The 17,319-nt window shown below is 40.4% G+C and overlaps 1 protein-coding gene across 4 annotated transcripts in view; it reads left to right on the top strand.

The window, feature by feature from the left end:
* Positions 1–16,701, top strand: part of LOC110510264 (kelch-like protein 25) — a 41,024-nt gene extending 24,323 nt beyond the window's left edge. For 2 of the 4 annotated variants that reach the window (XR_002471552.2, XR_002471547.2), the window contains exons 3-4: positions 9,635–9,713; positions 10,052–10,504. The gene's annotated coding sequence lies outside the window, so the exon portion shown is untranslated. Of the gene's footprint in view, positions 1–3,558; positions 3,848–3,951; positions 4,718–9,634; positions 9,714–10,051; positions 10,505–15,260 lie in introns of those variants that run through there. The other 2 variants (XR_002471574.2, XM_021591764.2) reach the window with 2 other exon arrangements.
* The last annotated feature ends 618 nt before the right edge of the window (positions 16,702–17,319 follow it).

The raw sequence follows: 17,319 nt of genomic DNA, 5'->3' as shown, positions 1-17,319 counted from the left end.
AATGGAAAGGAAGCATGAAATGAGCATGTCTCAAAACATGGGGGAAATCGTACTGTTATGGACACGTCATCTTATAGTAAAGACTGAATGGCTTACTGACGTGTGTGTACATCCTATAGTAGTGACTGAATGGCTTACAGACTGTGTGGACATCCTATAGTATCTAAATGGCTTACTAATTCTGTGTGTGGTGGATGTGTGCGTGTGCAAGTGTAGACTTCTAAACACTGTAGGGTATTGACTTCTTATAGACACTGAGGGCATAGGCTTCCTATAGACCTATATGCTAATTACTTTTGCTGTAACTTCTCCAACCCCTAACCTCTTGTCTTCTTTCTGTACTCTTCCAGCAGTTCTGGGTTGGTGTAAGCGCTTTATTTTTGTCACTTGCTGATTGTCTGCAATTAAACAGGACATAAAGAAAAATATCAACAGTTAGTAAATAATATTTAAATTAATAGTTCATTATTTTTATATATATATATATATATATATATATATATATATATATATATATATATATATATATATATATATATATATATATATATATTAAATAGTCTGTATGATTCAATTCTCATTACTGAAACAGAAGTTCTCTCTACCACAACTAGCCTAAAATTGCAGTGGTAAGTGAGAATGGTGTTGCAGAGGATGAGGAACCGTAGCATGTTTTGCTAACAATGGAGAAGACATGATGACTAAGCATATTTTTATCACTCAATGTACATAATTAGACATTAATGAATTATATTTTCATATATTTAAAAACGTAACGTTTTCCTAAATTTTGGAAACTACCTGTATCGGTAATGATAATCAATACTGTCGTGTACGCAGTCTGACTAGATTGTTTAACTTTTAACTGGAGAAATATAAAGATCTGCTTACCATCTTGAAGGTACTGGCAGATTTGTTGCTTCATTCAAAATCAAACTTTATTTAAAATTCTCTGTGTAAACAGTCCAAATGTTGCGTAGGATGAGAACATCAGTCATGGACACCATTTTTTCATTATTATACATGAATATTCGGTTAATAATTTATCATTTGAAAACATCTATTATAGCATCCATTTATTTTTTTTAGGATATTTTAATTTTACTCTGTTTTAAATTACAACATAACAACATACATTCAGACAGAGCTGGACGCGTTGTGGTAATTAGAATTGCAGCAGAAAAGTCAGATCTGTAACATGCTGCTGTTTTCCAATAAATATGCCAACATGAGGGAAACCTTATGGTTTTATTCTTGTGTGCGAACAGATTTGAATGACATGAAAATATCTGGATAGCCAGTACACCGGTGTGCTCTGAAATTGTTTGATTGCTGATATTTATAGGAAAATATTTTTATTTAATACATTACAAGCATCGTTACATGTACTGTAGTGAAAATACACCCGCTAAATCACTTAATATCTTACAGTTTATTTTATAAAACAGCATTTTCTTTTACCCTCCAAGATTGTGCAATCCTCTCCCCAAGCTTCCTCTGCCTTTGCAGTTTCCTACATTTACCAGAAATCCTCGCAACATTCAGCTCTCTCTCCCCTGGTTGCCACAGTCAGAATTGGCTATATCGTAAACATTCATAAAACAATTTGCTTTTGGGCTTAATTTAAGGTTAGCAATGTCGTTAACACGGGTGTGTTCATTATACAGTGGTCCCTGCAGCATACTCTCAAACTTGTGTGATTAGAACGCTTATTTAGAACATTGTTTCGAAACGTAATGTCCTAAATGTGACCAGTTTATTTTTGGATGCATGCAATGTTCAGACATCCTCAGAAGCATAACACAATCATCCAAACCGGAAAATGTATGCTACATTATTCTTAGCGTTATCTGAGGAAAGATTGACTTAACACAAGCGGTCAAATTTGGGTTGACAAACCATAATATGAATTGGCTAATAGCAATTACTATTTACAATTAATCACATCACGGGTGAGCTCAACATTGATCAAAATCATTTTAAAAATCTAAAATGTCACTTTTTTTTTCTTCCCCGTGTCAACTTAAGATAAGACATGAGTTTCGTCTGTTTGCAGTATCCATGTTGAAGACATCTACAATCATTCCCTTCCCTTCATTCAAAGATGAGTGAACCGTCCCTTCACATGAATTTGTTATAACATCTTTGGTCTGAGATGTTTACGTGACACCCAGAATGCATGGTATAATGTCAACAAACATGGTGCCACACGTAGCTGGCGAACAGCTTCGGGTTAGTACAACTGTCAAAGTATTTTACACACATCCATTACAATCTATGCAAGAATTGGAACGCATCATTTTTCACCAGTACTTAAAACAAAATATATTATGCTCCATACATGCATACATTTGGTTATGCTACAGTAGAAACAACACGATATACAGAAAAATAAGGCATGCACTTTGATAGGAACAGACATGTCCAAAGTTATTATTCCTCTTAGGAAAACAAAGTCAATGCGAGCGCCAGCCATAAAATGCCTTCTGGAACATATGAACTTTCATGTGCCTTTTTAAACTATGTCATCTCTAAATACAAATAAAATTGTTAAATTACGAGCCTAGTTGGTTTAGCCACAGAAAGACGGCAACCTTCCCACTAGCCATGATTAGCTGAGATAACAAGTGGGCTGGACATGCTGAGAGATGAGTGTGGATTGGTCTGCAGTGTTGCATCTTGTCTATATAATGAGCTGCTCGTGATGCAGTTTTCGAAAGATATAACTTTAACCACGGAGAACTGCAAATATTTTGCTGCTGCTCTCAATAACATTGCTGCCCTGAATTTATCAGATGCTATCGACAAAGGTCAGTGGGGAAAATTTTCTGGATGACGATCGTGCCATGCAATGCTGACTCTGAAAATAACACGTTTTGAAATCGGTGGAACACAACCGGCCAAACAAGCTGTGTAAACTAAACAGAAACACAGGGGTTGTAGTCTGCCATGAAGCTTTCATCCATGTATACAGGTAAGAATCTAGCTACAGATTCAGACATTATATGTTTCTAATTTTGTTAACATTTTCATTGCAGGCTAAAGCTTGCTGTTAGCTAGCCAGCTGGAGTTTGATGGCTGGCTTGCTAACCAAATAACGTTAGTTTCATTTAACTTTAGCTTGCTATGACAATTGGTTTGTATTGCTAGTAACGTTACTCATTGGATTGGGATTATATTTCATATTTTAGCTAGTTAATGTGACTAAACAAAAGACCCCAAGTTAAAGCTTGCTGTTAACCTCAGCTGACGTTAGCTAGCTAAGTGGCTAGCTAACATTAACGTGTGTGTGTAACGTTAGTGTAGTTCTCAGAATGCCATTCTGCATTGCTAGTTATAGCCTAATGTTAGCTAGCTAACATTGAACCTATTGGGTTAACTTTAGCTAGCTATGACAATCGGTTTGTATTGCTTGCTGTTAGCTAGCAAGCTGATGTTAGATGGCTGGCTAGCTACAGTAGCTAACATTCCCTGTATGAACTGTGTAGTGAAATCTCAGAATGCCATTTCGCATCTATATAATAAGGCTAAAATATTTATCTGGAATTTGTCTTTCAGCATCAATCAGTAGAATACGCCTGACTCTAATCCACCAGTCATACAGTTACCAAAACTCACCAAGTTTGCCCCCGACTGGTGCTTCGGCCTTATCAAGTGGCGCTTCAGAAAGACCAGAGTGAACACTGTCTGAGATTTCTAGTGTTGTGAAGGACAGCATTGTGACGGGTCAACATCTCACAGCTGGTTGGACTGGAGGATGGTACGGTGCTGGTGGAAAGCTATGGCTGGCATCAACACCTGACTCCGTACTTCAGGCTGCTGCCACAGAGCAAGCAGAGCACAACAGGTAAAAAATTATTTTCATTAAGGTTATTCTTATCAATACTTGGGAGGTGAATTGATCTTGTGCAGGGTTGTGTCTTCTGATTTTTGTTATTCCCTGTTTTACAGCTTCGATGCTCTGGTGCCTGGTGTTGTCACCAAGGAGTTTCCGGGAGGTCGGGGAACATGTTTCAGCTTCTGCGCATCCTTCCTCACATAGATAGTCTGCCTATAAAATCACCATCTGGACTGGACACAGCTAGACAAATGTATATTTTTAACAAGATCAGGGAGTTTTGCGACGAAGAAGCCATGGACATCACATGCCCTGCACCAAAGTCAAGGGCAAGACCGAAACAGGCTCTCCAAAATATACATTCTCTTGTTCATGCATGGTTTGGACGGACTAGTCATCAGCACTATCTGCAGTGCCTCTATTCACATGACTCTCTCCTAACACACACGCCATACGTTGCTGCTAATATTAAATGTTTTTATCCTGCTGCTCACCCACTTTACCCCTGATTGTATACATATCAATCACTGATAGATAGTGTTAATATAAATGTCTATTTCTGATATTGCTACTATGCAAGTAACCATTTGGCTGCACAGTTTACACCGTCTGTAGAGACCACCCACTTAGCAAAATATTGGTATGTGTGGTCGTAACATACCACAACAATATTGTGTGACCGTATCAAGTGTAATTTCAGAAATATTTTATGTACTGTACATGAGTAACTCACTCAGGTTGCATGGCCTTAACTTATGTATGGAATACTGTGAAACAGTTAAAAAGTATGTAAATATACTGGTGTGAAAGAATTTGGGCAGTGGTGTGAAGTATTTTTATTAAAGTACTTTTTTGTGGTACCTGTACACTATACTTTTTTTCTATACTTTTGGGGGCTACTTTTACTTCACTACATTCATAAAGATAATTATTTTTACTCAATACATTTTCCTTGACACCCAAACTACTTGTTACATTTTGATAGAAATTGTCCAATTCACACTTATCAAGAGAACATCCCTACTGCCTCTGATCTGGCCCACTCACTAAACACAAATGCTTTGTTTGTAAATTGTCTTGAGTGTTGACGAGAGCCAGGGGCACACTCCAATAAATTGAATTGTGCCGTCTGGTTTAATATAAGGAATTTGAAGTGATTTATGATTTTACTCTGACAGTTTAGTTGTTTTTTTTTTACCACTGAATGTGGCTGGGGTTTATAGCATTTATTTCACATAACCCATCAATTTATACAATTGTGTCTGGGTAAGTATCTATAATATTTATCTGAACACTGTTTACCTGGATGTGTTCCTTATTGTAGGCTACTATTACCTTTTTAGTCTTAGTCTTTACTACACTACTCACTGTTTTAACACATGACCTCATGTGAATCCTTAAAGAGATGGGTGGGGCTGGTTTAAGAGGGTGTGAACAATGCTGAATGGGTGTAGACAAGCGAGAACTCCCAGTTGGTCCTTTTCTCAAAAGTGAGTTTACAAGTTGATCAACTTTCAAAGCAGAATTACTTGCCCATTGTTCCTAATTGCAGTGTATGATATACCATTTTGTAGCTCTGAGTCTCTACTTTTATTCCATTTCAAATGGTGCTACATAAGACCGATTTGAACTGGTCAGTCACATTTTGGAACAGTGAGTGCATTGAAAAGGTAAAGATATTGTAGAACTAGGTGGGGTTCAGCTGAAACTCATACTTTGTGGCTGTGGTAACTAGTGACTACCCTCACCCCTTCTATCTTAATAAGGGCTTGTATGTATATTTGATGAAGGTTGGGTTGTCGAGTTTGTATTCATCCTCCTGCTTGCTGGCGGACATAAGTCCCCTCGTGGGAGAGAGAAATCCAAAAGGATAAGTAATAACACTTCCAACTGTAAAACATTTATTCACCAAATTATGTTAATGTTTAAATTATTTCATATTTCCAATGTTGAGTCACTGGTGTTTATCAGCCTGTTGTCAAGCTAGCTAGCACAAGATCCGCGTTGGGGACGATGAAATAACGGAAGCCCATTTTTAATGACTGAAGCGAAGTGGGCGATGGAACTGTTGGACGATGTGAGCGGCGAAAATGGGAGATGGACATAAACAGGGCGGGGCCATAGTTGGGGGAAAGCTGAAATTTATGCAAATACTCTGACATCCTTTTGCTATTGACCAATCGAAGCTCAATATAATTGCCAGATCCTACTGGATTGGCTTATACCTAGCCTGCTTGCTAGCACCAACATTAGGGCGAAGCAAGTGTCGCCTTCTGAATTTACGCGTTAAAAAGAATCTCGGACGTATCAGACGTGAAAGCTATGATGAACAACTAAACTAACTAATCAAACAAATTTAATCCAATTTATTTATATAGCCCTTCTTACATCAGCTGATGTCACAAAGTGCTGTACAGAAACCCAGCCAAAAACCCCAAACAGCAAGCAATGTAGAAGCAATGCAGGTGTAGAAGCACGTAGCTAGGAAGAAACCTAGAGAGGAACCAGGCTATGAGGGGTGGCCAGTCCTCTTCTGGCTGTGCCGGGTGGAGATTATAACAGAATATGGCCAAGATGTTCAAATGTTCATAAATGACCAGCAGGGTCAAATAATAATACTCACAGTGGCTGTCGAGGGTGCAACAGATCAGCACCTCAGGAGTAAATGTCAGTTGGCTTTTCATAGCCGATCATTCAGAGTATCTCCACCGCTCCTGCTGTCTCTAGTGATTTGAAAACAGCAGGTCTGGGACAGGTAGCATGTCCGGTCAGGGTTCCATAGACGCAGGCAGAACAGTTTAAACTGGAGCAGCAGCACGGCCAGGTGGACTGGGGACAGCAAGGAGTCATCAGGCCAGGTAGGTCTGAGGCATTGTCCTAGGGCTCAGTTCCTCCGAGAGAGAAAGAAAGAGAGAAAAAGAGTGAGCATACTTAATAAATTTATAGTACGAATTTTGATGATCCTTGGTTGGGATCTGAGCAGATTATTTGTTGCGATCGCAAACGTAATAAAATGGTGGTCCGATAGTCCAGGATTATGAGGGAAAACATTAAGATCCACAACATTTATTCCAGTTAACAAAAGTATGACTGTGGCAGTGAGTAGGTCCGGAAACATGTTGGACAAAACCCACTCGTCGAGTCGATGATGGCTCCGAAAGCCTTGGAGGGTGTCTGTGGACTTTTCCATGTGAATATTAAAGTCACCAAAAATCGGAATATTATCTGCTATGACTACAAGGTCCGATAGGAATTCAGGGAACTCAGTGAGAAACGCTGTGTATGGCCCAGGAGGCGTGTAAACAGTAGCTATAAAAAGTGATTGAGTAGGCTGCATAGATTTCATGACTAGAAGCTCAAAAGACGAACATTTCAGGGTTTTTTTGTAAATTGAAATTTGCTATCGTAAATGTTAGCAACACCTCTGCCTTTGCGGGATGTGTGGGGGATATGGTCACTACTGTAACCAGAAGGTGAGGCCTCACACAGTATATTCATCAGGCTTAAGCCATGTTTCAGTCAGGCCAATCACATCAAGATTATGATCAGCCATTAGTTCATTGACTATAACTGCCTTGGAAGTGAGGGATCTAACATTAAGTAGCCCTATTTCGAGATGTGAGGTATCACAATCTCTTTCAATCATGGCAGGAATGGAGAAGGTCTTTATTCCAGTAAAGATTGCTAAGGCGAACACCGCCGTGTTTAGTTTTGCCCAACCTAGGTCGAGGCACAGACAGTCTCAATGGGGATAGCTGAGCTGACTACGCTGACTGTGCTAGTGGCAGACTCCACTAAGCTGGCAGGCTGGCTAACAGCCTGCTGCCTGGCCTGCACCCTATATCATTGTAGAGCTAGGGGAGTTAGAGCCCTGTCTATGTTCGTAGATAAGATGAAAACACCCCTCCAGCTATGATGGAGTCCTTCACTTCTCAACAGGCCAGGCTTGGTCCTGTTTGTGGGTGAGTCCCAGAAACAGGGCCAATTATCTACAAATTCCATCTTTTGGGAGGGGCAGAAAACAGTTCTCAACCAGCGATTGAGTTGTGAAACTGCTGTAGAGCTTATCACTCCCCCTAACTGGGAGGGGGCCAGAGACAATTACTCGATGCTGACACATCTTTCTAGCTGATTTACATGCTGAAGCTATGTGGTGACCTGACGGTTTCATCCTAACATCGTTGGTGCCGACTTGGATAACAATAACCCTATTAGAGGTCGACCGATTATGGTTTTTCAACGCCGATACCGATTATTGGAGGACCAAAGGGGCCGATATCGATTAATCGGTCGATAAAAAATAAAAAATAAAAATTACAACAATACTGAATTAACACTTATTTTAACTTAATATAATACATCAATCAATCTATTTAGCCTCAAGTAGATAATGAAACATGTTCAATTTGGTTAAAATAATGCAAAAACAAAGTGTTGGAGAAGAACGTAAAAGTGCAATATGTGCTATGTAAGAAAGCTAACGTTTCAGTTCCTTGCTCAGAACATGAGAACATATGAAAGCTGGTGGTTCCTTTTAACATGAGTCTTCAATATTCCCAGGTAAGAAGTTTTAGGTTGTAGTTATTTTAGGACTATTTCCCTCTATACCATTTGTATTTCATTAACCTTTGACTATTGGATGTTCTTATAGGCACTTTAGTATTGCCAGTGTAACAGTATAGCTTCCGTCCCTCTCCTCGCTCCTCCATGGGCTCGAACCAGCAACACAACGACAACAGCCACCACATCGAAGCAGCGTTACCCATGCAGAGCAAGGGAAACAACCACCCGCTCAGAGCTAGTGAAGTTTGAAACGCTATTAGCGCGCACTAACTAGCCAGCCATTTCACTTCGGCCACACCAGCCTCATCTCAGGAGTTGATAGGTTTGAAGTCATAAACAGCGCAATGCTTGACGTACAACGAAGAGCTGCTGGCAAAACGCATGGAAGTGCTGTTTGAATGAATGTTTACGCGCCTGCGTCTGCCTAGCACCGCTCAGTCAGATACTTAGATACTTGTATGCTTGTATGCTCAGTCAGATTATATGCAACACAGGACATGCTAGATAATATCTAGTTATATCGTCAACCATGTGTAGTTAACTAGTGATTATGATTGATGGTTTTTTATAAGATAAGTTTAATGCTAGCTAGCAACTTACCTTGGCTTACTGCATTTGCGTAACAGGCAGTCTCCTTGTGGAGTGCAACGAGAGAGAGGCAGGTCGTTATTGTGTTGGACTAGTTAACTATAAGGTTGCAAGATTGGTTCCCCTAGCTGACAAGGTGAAAATCTGTCTTTCTGCCCCTGAACGAGGCAGTTAACCCACCGTTCCTAGGCCGTCATTGAAAATAAGAATGTGTTCTTAACTGACTTGCCTAGTTAAATCAAGATTAAATAAAGGTGTAAAAAAAAAAAAGGCAAATCGTCGCCCAAAAATACAATTTTCCGATTGTTATGTCCTGACGAACCACGTCCAGATAAAGCGTCCGGGGTGGAAAAAAATGGAATGAAAAAAGTCGAGCAAGGAGAAAAAAATCAAATATAAACGGTAATTAAAAAATAGAAACCGTGAAGTTGGCAGGTAGCAAAGTAAGGTGAGCAACAAACCGCACAGCAGCACGTAAACAAGTCTACAAGTTGTGACCAGAAATTAACACTAATCGTAGATTCAGTATGTTGTTAATGTTAATTGTGAAGACCCAGACGTTATTTAATTTTTTTTATCATGAATTGTCTAATTTGCTAGCCAGCTAAAGACATGTGGCAAATTAGTTTTCCCATTTGTTTTCAGGGACTAAAGAGGGCACCTGATTGGCATTTCACGCAATTGACTTAGCAGGAGGAAACAGTTATGCTTGACTCGTTTGGAGGTAAGACATTTCAACATCTGATGGAAAAATGTAAATGCAGCCAGTTGTGTTCTGTTCAATCTATGCTTGCTTGCCAGCCAAGTTATTTGTGCATTCTGTTGAGTCTGTTTACCTAACGTTTGCTGACTTTCTCTTACGATATTGTGTTGTACCGTTGGGTTTGTCTTAACTTATCCTCTAATTTTAACTAGTAATTTTACTACTCTTAATGTAAACAACTTGATCAAGTCTATAAATATGCAAAACTTAACAAAACAATTGCACATTAAGAGGTTGTACCAGCACTGAAATTTGAGCAGTGAGGTTAATATCTCCCCTCTTATCTGTGCTTGTTCCAGGTTGAAGGATATCCCACCCTGACACCTTGGCAGATGTAAAGAACTTGAGAACCCCCCAGCCACCAGGACAATCACCATATCCCAGGATTTGTTTCAGGGGTGTGCAACATCACAATGTTAGATACTTACTGTACTGCTGGAGCTAGAAGCATAAGCATTTCGCTGCACCAGCTATAACATCTGCTAATCTGTGACGTGACCAATAAACTTTTATTTGATTGTCATGCAGATGGTTCAGGTCATTGTAATTTATGACGCTCATTCTAAAATACAGATGTGACTTTTGGGGGATTGCACTGTGTGCAAGTCTTACATTTAGACCACAATTAGTTGATTGAGGTGTTGGTAAAGGGCTGGAACAAAAACCTGTAAACTCCTATGTATAAAAACATTTTAAAAACCTGTGGAATTTTCTAAGCTATTTAAAGGCACAGTCAACTTAGTGCATGTAAACGTCTGACCCACTGGAATTGTGATACAGTGAATTGTAAGTGAAATAATCTGTCTGTTAACAATTGTTGGAAAAATTACTTGTGTCATGCACGAAGTAGATGTCCTAACCGACTTGCCAAAACTATAGTTTGTTAACAAGAAATTTGTGGTTGTTGAAAAACGAGTTAATGACTCCAACCTAAACTTCCAACTTCAACTGTATGTACCCCACACATACAATTATCTGTAGGGTTCCTCAGTCGAGCAGTGAGTATCAAACACAAAGACCAGGGAGGTCTTCCAATGCCTCACAAAGGGCAGCTAAAAATTAATGCAGACGTTGAATATCCCTTTTGAGCATGAAGTTATGAATTACACTTTGGATGGTGGATCAATACACCCAGTCACTACAAAGATGCAGGTGTCCTTCCTAACTCAGTTACCGAAGAGGAAGGAAACCAAGAGGAAGGAAAGAGTTAGAGTAAAATTGGCTGTGATATGAAAAAATGGAGGATGGATTAACAACATTGTAATTTCTAAACTATACTAACCGAAATGACAGTGTGAAAAGGAAGCCTGTACAGAATAAAAAATATTCCAAAACATGCATCTAGTTTGAAATAGGGCACTAAAGTAAAAATGCAAAACATGTGGCAAAGAAATTCATTTTATGTTCTGAATACAAAACCTTATGTTTGGGTAAAATCACTGAGTACAACTTTTCATATTTCCAAGCATGGTGGTGGCTTCATCATGTTATGGGTATGCTTGTCATCTGCAGGGTTTTTTATTTTTTTACATTTAAATAAACCGAGGTAAGCAGGCAAATGATGCATGAAGATGTCGGTTGATCTGCTCTACGACGCACACAAGCTTCAGGGGATTCATCTGAAGGTAACCCAGGACCTGGCTGTAAAAATTGCAAAAAGTGCATATGGGATAAAATTAGCCAAAAATAATGGGACCAAACCTGAGTTTTATTATATCTCTCGGATATAGGACAGACACTTCAAAATCTTGTTCCTTATTATTTATTTATTTTACTGTGTTTTGTTATTTATGAATTATTCAATGCGTTTCTATGGGCTCTAGCAGTAAATCAAATCAAAGTGTATTTGTCACGTGCGCCGAATACAACAGGTGTAGACCTTACAGTGAAATGCTTACTTACAGGCTCTAACCAATGGTGTGTGGGTAAGTAAAGAAGTAAAACAACAGTAGAAAGACATTTAAAAAAAGAGTAGCAAGGCTATATACAGACACCTGTTAGTCAGGCTTATTGAGGTAGAATGTACATGTAGGTATTGTTAAAGTGACTGTGCATATATGATGAACACAGAGTAGCAGAAGCGTAAAAAGGGGTTGGCGGGTGATGGGACACAATGTAGATAGCCCGGTTAGCCAATGTGCGTGAGCACTGGTTGGTCGGGCCAATTGAGGTAGTATGTACATGAATGTATAGTTAAAGTGACTATGCATATAAGATAAACAGAGAGTAGTAGCAGAGTAAAAGAGGGGTTGGGGTGGGACACACAATACAAATAGTCCGGGTAAGCATTGGTTACCTGTTCAGGAGTCTTATGGCTTGGGTTAAAAACTGTCGAGAAGCCTTTTTGTCCTAGATTTGGCACTCCGGTACCGCTTGCCATGCGGTAGTAGAGAGAAGAGTCTATGGCTGGGGTCTTTGACAATTTTTAGGGCCTTCCTCTGACACCGCCTGATGTAGAGGTCCTGGATGGCAGGCAGCTTTGCCCCAGTGATGTACTGGGCAGTACGCACTACCCTCTGAAGTGCCTTGCGCTCGCAGGCCGAGCAATTGCCGTACCAGGCAGTGATGCTCTCGATGTTGCAGCTGTAGAACCTTTTGTGGATCTCAGGACCCATGACAAATCTTTTTAGTTTCCTGAGGGGGAATAGGCTTTGTCGTGCCCTCTTCACGACTGTCTTGGTGTGTTTGGACCAATCTAGTTTGTTGTTGATGTGGACACCAAAGAATTTGAAGCTATCAACCTGCTCCACTACAGCCCCGTCGATTAGAATGGGGTCGTGCTCGGTGCTCCTTTTCCTGTAGTCCACAATCATCTCCTTAGTCTTGGTTACGTTGAGGGATAGGTTGGTATTCTGGCACCACCCGGCCAGGTCTCTGACCTCCTCCCTATAGGCTGTCTCGTCGTTGTCGGTGATCAGGCCTACCACTGTTGTGTCATCAGCAAACTTAATGATAGTGTTGGAGTCATGCCTGGCCATGCAGTCGTGGGTGAACAGGGAGTACAGGAGGGGACTGAGTACGCACACCTGGGGAGCTCCAGTGTTGAGGATCAGCGTGGCAGATGTGTTGCTACCTACCCTCACAACCTGGGGGCGGCCTGTCAGAAAGTCTAGGATCCAGTTGCAGAAGGAGGTGTTTAGTCCCAGGATCCTTAGCTTAGTGATGAGCTTTGAGGGTACTATGGTGTTGAACGCTGAGCTATAGTCAATGAACAGCATCCTCACATAGGTGTTCCTTTTGTCCAGGTGGGAAAGGTCAGTGTGGAGTGCAATAGAGTTTGCATCATCTGTGGATCTGTATGGGCGGTATACAAATTGGAGTGGGTCTAGGGTTTTAGGGATAATGGTGTTTATGTGAGCCATTACCAGCATTTCAAAGCACTTCATGGCTACGGAGGTGAGTGCTATGGGTCTGTAGTCATTTAGGCAGGTTGCCTTTGTGTTCTTGGGCATAGGGACTATGGTGGTCTGCTTGAAGCATGTTACAGACTCAATCAGGGACATGTTGAAAATGTCAGTGAAGAAACCTGCCAGTTGGTCAGCACATGCCCGGAGCACACGTCCTGGTAATCTGTCATGCCCTGCAGCCTTGTGTATGTTGACCTGTTTAAAGGTCTTACTCACATCGGCTACAGAGAGCGTGATCACACAGTCGTCCTGAACAGCTGATGCTCTCATGCATGCCTCAGCGTTGCTTGCCTCGAAGCAAGCATAGAAATGATTTAGCTCGTCTGGTAGGCTCGTGTCACTGGGCAGCTCGCAGCTGTGCTTCCCTTTGTAGTCTGTAAAAGTTTGCAAGCCCTGCCACATCCGACGAGCGTCAGAGCCGGTGAAGTATGATTCAATCTTAGCCCTATATTGACGCTTTGCCTGTTTGATGGTTCGTCGCAGGGCATAGCGGGATTTCTTGTAAGCTTCCGGGTTAGAGTCCCGCACCTTGAAAGCGGCAGCTCTACCCTTTAGCTTAGTGTGAATGTTGCCTGTTATCCATGGCTTCTGGTTGGGATATGTACGTACAGTCACTGTGGGGACAATGTTCTCAATGCACTTATTGATAAAGCCAGTGACTGATGTGGTGTATTCCTCAATGTCATCGGAAGAATCCCGGAACATGCTCTAGTCTGTGATAGCAAAGCAGTCCTGTAGTTTAGCATCTGCTTCATCTGACCATTTTTTTTTATAGGCCGAGTCACTGATGCATCCTGCTTTCATTTTTGCTTGTAAGCGGGAATCAGGAGGATAGAGTTGTGGTCGGATTTACCAACTGGAGGGCGAGGGAGAGCTTTGTACACGTCTCTGTGTGTGGAGTACAGATGATCTATAATTTTTTCCCTCTGGTTGCACATTTAACATGTTGATAGAGATTTGGTAGAACTGATTTAAGTTTCCCTGCATTAAAGTCTCCGGCCACTAGGAGTGCCGCCTCTGGGTGAGTGGTTTCCTGTTTGCTTATTTCCTTATACAGCTGACTGAGTGCGGTCTTAGTGCCAGCATCTGTCTGTGGTGGTAAATTAACAGCCACGAAAAGTATAGTGGAAAACTCTCTAGGCAAGTAGTGTGGCCTGCAGTTTATCACAATATACTCAACTTCTGGCGAGCAAAATCTAGAGACTTCCTTAGATTTCGTGCACCAGCTGTTGTTTACAAATATGCACAGACCGCCCCCCCCCCCGTCTTACCGGAGTGTGCTGTTCTATCCTGCCGGTGCAGAGTGTATCCTTCTAGCTGAATATCCATGTCGTCATTCAGCCACGATTCCATGAAGCATAGGATATTACAGTTTTTTTAAGGCTATATTCAATGTTAAATGTTTTTTTTGATACCTACATAGGTCCTAAAAAATTGTAAATCAAATGGCTAAATGATACATTTTATGACCAACTTATAACTTATAATTCCATACGTTAGCTTAGTAGATATTGTGATCTAAGGACTTAAACCTACAGGGGGTTTAATTGCACATACAGAACTAACATTAACAATATGCATGCCAGTCATTCCTGCTTTATTTGACCTTTATTTAACTAGGCAAGTCAGTTAAGAGAGATGAACTGCTTCTCCTAGTTTTTATGAGAAATATTACTGTGATGAAAATTCCAGATTGTCTGCATAATCAACACACAGTATTTAGTATACAGAGCCATGATCGCATGGAACTCCCTTCCATCTCCAATTACTCAAGCAAAATTACCATTAAAAATGTATAAAACATCTCATGGCACAATAGGGACTGAAATTATGCACACACTAACAGTCTACACATTCTTTAGTTGTATTGTTTGTATCGTTGTATTTTACATTTGTGTGACCGTTCTTGTCTATCAGTGTATCTGTGGAAGAATAGCTGCTGCTTCGGCAAAATCTAATGGGGATCTGAATAAACCAATAAGTTGAGTTGATGTCTTGAGTCTGTATTCCTCATTGGCGCTGTTTTGTCTGTTTCAGTGTTTTGCCTCTGAGACATGAGACTTTGCTTTCACTGTGTATCCATCCGCCTCTCTGTTCACAGATGTCACATGTTTCCGGCCATAGTGACTAGCAGAGGCTTGCCTGCCTGTAGACCAACGAGATGTGTCAAGCGAGTGAAGGGTTTGGTTCCGCCAGGGTCGCCCAGCTATAGCTGTTACGCCAAACACCCCCTTGGAGGTAAAGACTGTTCCAGATTATCTGAGGGGTCCAACGGCAGAACACAAGGTCCTCCAAGAGGGATGCCATTTGCTGGATCTTCTCCCTCACATAACAAGGATACATCCATACCATGCTTCCTAACAGTCTTATTCATGACCATGGAGAGAAACAGACCCTTTATAGACAGACAACCGATTTGGGTATTATTGCTCAGTATTTCTAATTTTATTATTTGAGGGATCCCCTATTAGATCCTCCCAGCTTTGAACCCAGGCGATGTAGTCTTAAGGGGTGATTGTTTTTTTTAAATGACAATTAATTAACTACAGTAAGCAGGAACACTATCCCTTCCATCATAAAATGTGGTGCTGTTTGTTAGCTCTTTGCTGTAGGCTCTCAGCACACACTGTTAATGAGCCTCAGCAGACACTCAGATCCAACAAGCAGCCCTACACTACATTGCAAGTCAACTCTTTAAAACAATGATATACTGTATATCAAAGAAACACAATATGTATCATCTAACTTTCAGGGGAAGTACATGTTAAAGTATAAGCAGTTGTACTGTATTTACTTTGTATCTATGAATTCAGCCTGGGACTCCTGTCAACACCACAGCACAATTTGCTATTGTTGACCTCTTATCATTGAAGCATTTCTTGAAGGTATGAAACGATACCCATTACTCACTGGTTTAATCAAGATTGTTTCCATGTCATTTCAACCCCCAAATTAAATGTGATTACATTGGAAACATGGAAAACTGATTTGGATTAGCAAAAAGTAATCAACGTAGGGGAATTGTCTTTTTTTCACTTTTAACCTAAATCCAATGGACATGGTGACATTTCTTGTTGATTTCAAGTTGAATTCACATTTGTTGACAACTCAACCAAATTTAAAATCAAAACTAGATGTTGAAATTGCATCTGTACCCACTGGGTACATTGTGGTTGATGTGTGTTTTATTTATACAACCTTGGCACTATACATTTGATAATATGTCAATGAGGGTACTAAGCTTTGATATTGGGATTTTTTTTTCCAGGGGTGAATTTGGTTTATATCTGGAGTTTATTTGTGGAATGATAGCCGCCCAGAAGCTACAACCTTTTTCTTCAGAAGCCCCGTAGGAGGGGGGATTTTTTTTTAATTGATAAAGACTCACTTTTAAACTACAGTTACTTTTCCATGTGGGGGGTGCCTTCAAGGACTGTAATAAGGCCTCCTTGTGAACTGAATTCCTTGTGCCTAATACTGGTAGAAAGGTTTGTCATAAATTCACTCTGTTAAAGTGTTTGAATAAATTACTTTTTAATTCACATTGACTACTGGTTGGTTCCATAAGTACAGGGACGGGGATTAATTGAGTGCCTCAGCCTGCCGTCCTGATTTGTCACACCTCTAATGCAGACATTCCAGAGGGCTTTGAAGTAGACAAAATCATTTTATGATCGTAATTAGAGATAGATTAAGAGCAGTGGGGATTTATTCCGGAATTTCATCCTTTTTCTGATGTGGTTAGTCTGATGAGAACGTTAATAGAAGAGGTAATAGGCACAGCTAAGTCAGCCTAGTAGTAGAAGTAGTTGAAGGAGGTGTCCACTTCACTGGCTGTAGCAACAACAATGCAAGAAATATGTTCTCTTGAAAGCTAAGATTCATTATTTAATGCAAGGTTTTTTGGAAGCACAGTTCGGTCGATATTTTTTATTTTACTTTATGATTCAAAACACTTACTCTTGCAGTATGCTGCATCAAATTACCCATTCTGTATTTTCACTTGTATATAGAATCCCTCCTTCATGAGCACCAATATAAAGACCCTAAAGCTAGCCTAGTGAAGGCAACAGTAACAATAAACCTCGCTCTGCTGAATATGTTGTCTGCCTAAATCAATTATTTAGATTTCTATTTATAACTGTTTGCCTTGCAACCCT

Source organism: Oncorhynchus mykiss, chromosome 1, assembly GCF_013265735.2.
Source record: "Oncorhynchus mykiss isolate Arlee chromosome 1, USDA_OmykA_1.1, whole genome shotgun sequence".
NCBI lineage: Eukaryota > Metazoa > Chordata > Actinopteri > Salmoniformes > Salmonidae > Oncorhynchus > Oncorhynchus mykiss.
Note: the sequence above shows the minus strand (reverse complement) of the source record. Positions and strands in the feature narration are given on the sequence as shown.